The sequence below is a fragment of the Nannospalax galili genome, unplaced genomic scaffold (genome assembly GCF_000622305.1).
Source record: "Nannospalax galili isolate Female #2095 unplaced genomic scaffold, S.galili_v1.0 scaffold794, whole genome shotgun sequence".
Classification (NCBI taxonomy): Eukaryota; Metazoa; Chordata; class Mammalia; order Rodentia; family Spalacidae; genus Nannospalax; species Nannospalax galili.
Window position 1 is genome coordinate 109,672 of NW_008334566.1, and position 7,373 is coordinate 117,044.

Below are 7,373 nucleotides of genomic sequence, written 5' to 3' on the forward strand. Positions count from 1 at the left end.
ATTGGTAGTGCTGTTTAAACTATGCAGTTACCCTGCAGAAAGTAGATGCATCCAGTCAGTTTTTTAAATGGAATCAAGGAGGACCACTATAAGCAAATATCATCCCTATGGCAATAAACAATCAATACTGTAAGTAAGAGAATTAGATTTTGATACTCAGGTAATTTAAAGTAGGAAACTAGGTCAATTTTTAAAACTGGGTTAGTAAACAAAATAAGTACAAACCAGACAGATTATTTTTAAAATCCTTCTACAAAATGAGCCAGTGAGCTGACAAGAAATTAAGTCCTTAAGCATGTATTTGTGGTCCTCTGAATAACTGTTCCCAAATATGTCTGCACCCATCAGCAGAACCTGTGAATTGCAAGTTATACGGCATAAAGGATTTTGCAGAGGTTATTAAGAACTCTGAAGTCCCCTCATAATTCAACAATAAGAAAATCAGATAACACAATTAAAAATAGGCAAAAGACTTAAATAGAAATTCCCCAAAGGCAATATACAATGGACAAACTGTCTTATGAAAAGATGCTCAATATCACTAATCACCACAGAGATAGAAATTAAAACTTTCATTAGAGAAGATGAACAGCTCCTGGAGATCAGTTGTACAATGTATTAACTGCAGTTAATAATAATGTACTGTGTATTTGAAAGTTGCTAAGTGGTTTTCACAACAAAAAAATAGATATAATAAAAGGTGCCATTTCCTATCTTTTTGTCATCTCTCATCTCCAATAGGATAGCTCTTATCAGAAAAAAACCAAGAGAAAACAAGTAAATAATATATGTTTATAATGTATGGGAAAATGAACACATTTGCATACACATTGGTGATTTTGTAAAGTGGTAAAACTTCTATAGAAAATATATGATGTTTCCAAAATCTTAAAACAGAGCTATCATGTCACTCAGAAATCACATCTATGAGTGCATGTTCTGAAAAACTGAGGACAGTGTCTTGAGGAAAGCCTTTTACACTCATGAACACTCCTGAATTGTACACTTTAAAATGATTGAGTACACATTTTTGTTATGGATTTTAAACAATATTTTAAACAATATTAGAAAAGGGCTGATTTAAAGCAAGGTGATAAAGACTTACTCTTGATTCCTTGAAAGAATAAAGGTTGGGTTAGAAAATGTTGTATTCCTCAGCTCCAGAGATAGACTAGATTCCTACCAGCCTCTGCATACAGCTATTAGAGTTTCTAAATATAGTACACATCTAAATCCTCTACATTTTTATTGAAAGTAACAAAAATTCCTCCTTTTCCGTAAGTATAATCACCTAGATTGCTTGAAATATGATTTAATTATCTTAACCCAATTTTAGAATTATTTTGTATAACTCTCTACAGTGATCATCTGAAGGTTATAAAAATCGTGCCTGTTTTGTTTCAAATGATTAATTTCAAGTTTGTCACTAGTCTAATCGTGTGTGCTTTCACAGGAACAAACCACCTTTCTAAGGACATATTTTTCAAGCTGAGAAACTCTACAAGGAGCTGGATGTAGCTGGATTTGTGGTGCTCTGATTTCTATATAATACCATAGGGAAATGGATTGTATGTATCTGTTAGGCTGTTGCCTTAGCAACCATTGTGTTAAGAATCGTTTGCTTTTGGAAATGTAAATGTTTTAGTTTATGATGCCAATTAATACTGATAGCCTGAGTAATAAATATAGTAGTTAGACAGGAAAGGGAAAGGTTTGTAAACATGTTGCACAGGTCCCAATGTTTGGAACATGTAGATCATTTTGTAGATATGTGACTATCAGTACTCAACCCAGTAAATTTTTCCATTCTACCTTGATTTCATTACAGATGAGCAATTTTTTCTTTTTTTCCACCATCAAGGAAGAATAACCATTAAATCCTGAGTAGATGACACAAACCATTGCTAAAATCTTTTGCAACAGAACGATGAAATATACTAGATAATGATAGAAGAAGGTAAAAATACTGTCTGTAAACAGGGCCTTTTCAGTTCCTTGAGCATGCGATTCCAGATATCCTTCTTTCTTTTTGTTTCTAACAATATTCTCTCCCTCTAGCTTACATATTAATTCCTAATATTTCTCCCTTGCTCTATTTAGATTCATTATAAAGTATAAATTTATCAGTTTCCAGTAATAAATAATATAGAATTCATATGCCTCCTATTAAGATGCAAAAGGCAAAAGGCAGGATGTTGACTTTTTCGCTTTTTGTTTTTTGCTATCGGGTCTCCCTGTAGCCCCAGCTGACCTGGAACTCAGTATGCAGACCAGGCTGGCCTCCATCTCACAGAGCTCTGCCTGCCTCTACCTCCCAAGTGCTGGGATTAAAGGTGCCAACCGCCATTTCGGAAGTGGCATTGACTTTCTTGACATAACTAACACATGAATACCAAGGCTTTTAAAGTACCAATTTCATGGAAACACTTGCTTTTAAATTTTGCAAATATTAAAACTTTGAATAAATTTTATGTTTCATATTTTAGAAGTAATTTCCCTTTCTACTTCTACTAATCTTATCTTAAATAAACCCATCAATGTTACTTGAAAAAATAAGATTTCCCAATAATGCAATAAAATACCATAGAGCGCAGAAGAAGGCATGGGTGATGTAAGCACACCAACCTCTTTCTTAGCATAATATGACTCCTGAATACAATTTTTTAATTCTCAGGAATAACATTTTCAGGATAAAGTTTTATGCAGCTGGTTTACTTACTGAAGATTAAGAATTGGTTTCTGAGTATTTCAATCAAATTCTTCCCTGTTAAAAGCATTTATGGCTCTTATAGAATTCAATATGCAATGATTCTGTTATTAGATTTCAAAATTTATACTTCCAACTTCTGCATAAGAACCACAGTTCATAATAGTTCATCCTGATCACCTACATAATTGGATTTAAAAGTACCCTGTAAATATTTCTGGGTGTGTCTGTAAGAGTATTTCTGAAGAGGATTGACTAAGGAAGGAGGCCCATCCTGAATGTGGGCAGCACCATTCCACAGGCTGTGGTCCTGAATGCAATAAAAAGGGGAAAAGCAGGGAACCTATGATCACAAGTATTTATCCTCTTCCTAGCCCCTCTTTCCTTCCTCTCCCTCTCCTGACTGCCTAGATGTGAGCACTCCTCCCTGCCATGCCCTTCCCATTCCTTAACTTTTCATTTTATTTTTTTAAAGGGTCTCTCTGTATAGCACAAACTAGACTCTTGATGCTCCTTCCTCCACTGACCAAATAGCATGATTACAGGAGGGAATACGCTGCAACTGTTTCTGTCAGGTATGTTGTCACAGCGAGGAAAAGGCTAATGCATAGAACATGCACTTGATGGGTAAGGTGAGTTTGATAATTTAATCTCAAACCAAAATTTTTGTCAGAGTGTTATTTTCTCTACAATAATTTGAAATGTTTATGAATATATATTTCCAATATGAACTATTCTCTGAAGGCGCATTATGTGGTGGACACTGTTAATAGGGTGCCTGAGGGACCTAATATTCCAGTAGGGAGATGACAGCTTAATCATATAAGAAGCAAATGATAATGTTAGGTACTCAGAGGTGCTGTGTAGAGGACAAAAAACGATGACCTAGAGTAACTGCTCTTGCTGATGTTCAGGGTTATCAGATCTTTCTGTGAGGAGCTTGAAGGGGATCCTAGTTGGGATCTCAGTACATTGAGATAAATTTCACATGAAGCAGGACTAGAAAGCATGTAGGCACTGAGATGGGAGGAAAAGTCGAGTAATGATAGATTGTAAACAACCAAACAATGAAGTTGCAGATGTGGACTGAAATTGTATGAAGTGTTGTAAATCCGTGGAGCTGAGACTGCAAGTACATTGAGGAGCAACTGGATGATTCTAAGCAGAACAGTATAATTTTGCTTCTGCTTAAGGAAGATGGCACAGATGATAATCCTTTGGTTTGTTGCTTACCTCATTCACCAGCTTCCCATTCTCTCCATACTGTCTCTCTGATTGCCCTTTTATCCAGCTACTCCCTTCCATTCCTACTGTCACTGTTTAGATTAGGACTATTTATTTATTTATTCTTATCCTTGCTTTCTTGTCTTCAATCTCTGCCCTTTCTAATCTGATCTATTTTTATCTCTTACATTCATTTGACTTAAAAACCCAGCAGTCTCCCAATGTTCCCAAGTTAGGGGCTGCATCCCTATGCAGAGGGGAGCCAGAGGAAGTCCTGCATTTTGACTTCACTTACCTGGAGCATGGAAGAATGGATTAGCACTACTATATTTATATGAAGAACTGAGTTTCTCTAAGGAAGCGGTTTACTTTGAAAACAAATTTCATCTCATAAATTGATTCAAAACTAAAGGCTCAATATTAGAGAAGGCTGATTTTTTAAATATAGCTGATGAACAGTACTCAATTTTCGTTTTAGTCAAGACTCATGGACTGATTATCATAAATAAAAAAACACATTACAGTAATAATTTGAACCCTTATATGGGTTACCACTTGGATCTCAAAGACAAAGCCCAATGACAGAATTGAAGATGCTGTGTTCCCTTCAAAGACTTGACAATGAGAGCATACAGATGATGGAGAAAACATCAGTATCTACTTAGCTTCCATTGGAATTATCCCACTTAGGTTTTAACTTTATTAGATACAAGCTTTATTTAAATCTGGGCCAGTATTCTCCAAGTTGATGAGATATTCAGGAAACTTTGTAGTTGTCAGTGACACTCAGGCATGCCTGCATATCAGTAGGTGATGTCACTGCAGTGCACATTGTGCTGTAAGTTTTTAGTAAAACAATTAATCCCTCATCTGGGAGGAATTAATCCTTTATCTGAGAGGAATACAAACAGGCCTTACATTGTCCCTCCCTCAAAATCATTCCTCAACTTAGCTTTGCCACTCATTGCTTAATAATAGAGGATCGCAGGTGAAAATTGCAGCTTTCTGCTGAGAATGGGCCATTAGCCTTCATTTTGTTTCCAACTTTCTTTATATGAAAAGACAGTGTGTGTGTGTGTGTGTGTGTGTGTGTGTGTGTGTGTAGGGCTATTAGAATTAATGTTTTCTTACTACACCAGCCAAGCATAGGCATAGTCTTGGATTTCATTTCCAGGGATGGCTTTACCCACAAAGTATTGCCTACCCAAAGCTATGTTTCCGTGACAACCAGCAAATCATTTTAAAAGGGAATAAACTGTTCAAGCCACTACACTCATTGCCTGTCACCATGATATCACAAAGATTATTTGTTTTCCAGGTAAAAATAGTGAGGGTTTTCTCAGGTTTTGTCCTGCAAAGATCTTCTTCTTACTTACTCACTTGCTTCTGGTGGCCTACACAGGAACCCAGAAGCAAGACTGCAGTGAGTTTTGACCTGTGCTAGTGCCTCTGAGATAGTGGACCAAGACTGACACAGGGGAGTCTGGGGTAAAAAACACAGGCTCAGTTTAGAGCCCAAGTTACAACTGGGCTGGTTTCTGACAAACTTTATAACCTTTGCTCTTAACATTTTATTATGCAAAACTCATAGAATTATTTTTATATCATTTTATCCATTTAAAGCACACAGATAGTGTTGAATACATTCACAATTTGGGGTACACGTCCAAAACTTTTCCCTCTTACAAAACTGAAACTCCAAATCTACTCCTTTTCAGCTCTCTTTTCTCTCACTTCCTACAGTCACATTTCATGGCCGAAGGAAGTCAGGGAAGAAACTCAGGGTGGGAACATTCAGGCAAGAGCTGAAACACAGAATACGGAGGAACACTTCTTACTGGCTTGCTCCACTGGCCTGTGCTCAGCCTCTATTCTTATACAACCAAAGACACCCAGGAGAGACACCACCTACAGTGGGCTGAGTCCTCCCATATCACTCAACAGTCAAAGAAAATGCCCCACAGACATGGCCACAGTCCAATCCAGTGGAGGAAATTCCTCAACTGAGATTCCCTCCCAGGTGTGTCAGGTTGACAACTGAAGCTATCCAGCACACTGCTCTTGGTGCCTCACATTAAGTGGAATCATACATTATCTGTCTCTCTTAACTAGTCTCTTTAACTTAGCATGATATATTTAAAGTTTTCTATATTTAACATGTGACAAAATTTCTTCTTTAAAGTTAGACAATGTTCAATTGCATGTATGATATACCGTGTTTTTTATACATTCATCCATTGAGTTTATGCTTTACTATAAACAAAATGTGAATAAATGATTTTTATCTCAGAGCATTATTGTTATCATCTAGTGTAAGCTATTAAACACCGTGTTTATTTTTTGCTATTATATTAGAAAGTTATACTCTAGTAGAATGACCAAAACAAAGGATTCTAATTTTTCATTGCCATTTTTTAGTGCATGCAAACAACTGATTTACTCTTGAGGCAGAACGTAGTATCTGTAATATTATTTCTCTCTTAACTACAGACTAGGATTGCTGAGAGGGGAGAGAAGAGGTGTCATTCCTTAGAGATATCTCAGTAATTCCCAGAGTGCTCAGCACTTAATTCTGATGATACTCAGAAGATGACTTTTGAAATTAATCTTACAGAAATTCAGCCTGCAATATTGTAATATGTAATATTGATTGTATTGGTTAGTTTTCTGTTGTTATGATAAAACACCATTACAAAGGCAACTTTTAGAAGGAAAAGTTTATTTGGCTTACAGTTCCAGAAAAAGTCCATAATGGCAGGTGAGGCATGGTGGCAGAGGTGGCCTGAGCAGAGATAGCTGAGTGATCACATCTTTATGCAGGCACCGAAAGCAGAGACTGACTGGAAATCTGGCATATTTGTAGGTGCACCCTTATGATGCAATGCCCATGGAAGTCAGAAGAGGGCTTCGGATCCCGTGGAACTGGAATTACAGATGGTTGGTTGCCACTGTGTTGATGCTGGGAACTGAACCCAGCTCCTCTGCAAGAGCAACCATTGCTCTTTATTTCTGACTCACCTCTTCAGCCCCTGGAGTTGAGATTTGTATAGGATGAGAGATAGATTTTTTATTCATTCTTCTACATGCAGCCATCCACTTTGAACAGCACCATTTGTTGAACATGCTGTCTTTTCTCCATTTGTCTTTTTGATAAATGTAGCTTATTTGTCAAAAATTAGGTGCTTGTGAATGCATGGTCTTAAATCAGAGTTCTCAGTTATATTCCCATGGTTCTGACATCCCTAATATGCCAGGGTCTCCATTGTAACAGAGGAAGAACCTTCACCAATGGCCTTTTCTGGCCTCTAAAGTGTCAAACTTCAAATCGTCTCCATGTCCTCATCAATCCTTAGAATCTTCACTGTAACTAGGCTGTACTTCCACTGATGGCCTCTCTTGACCTCTCACAGTCACAAGCCTCTGCTGGTCTCTTGAACCCTTC

The 7,373-nt window shown here is 37.1% G+C and overlaps 1 long non-coding RNA gene across 1 annotated transcript; it reads left to right on the plus strand.

Annotated features, from left to right (window-relative positions):
* The first annotated feature begins 1,892 nt into the window (after window positions 1-1,892).
* On the plus strand, window positions 1,893-6,848 carry LOC115069653. The gene is made up of 3 exons (XR_003848902.1): window positions 1,893-1,957; window positions 3,183-3,282; window positions 6,795-6,848. It is a non-coding gene; the product is annotated as an uncharacterized LOC115069653 (long non-coding RNA).
* Window positions 6,849-7,373: the final 525 nt, after the last annotated feature.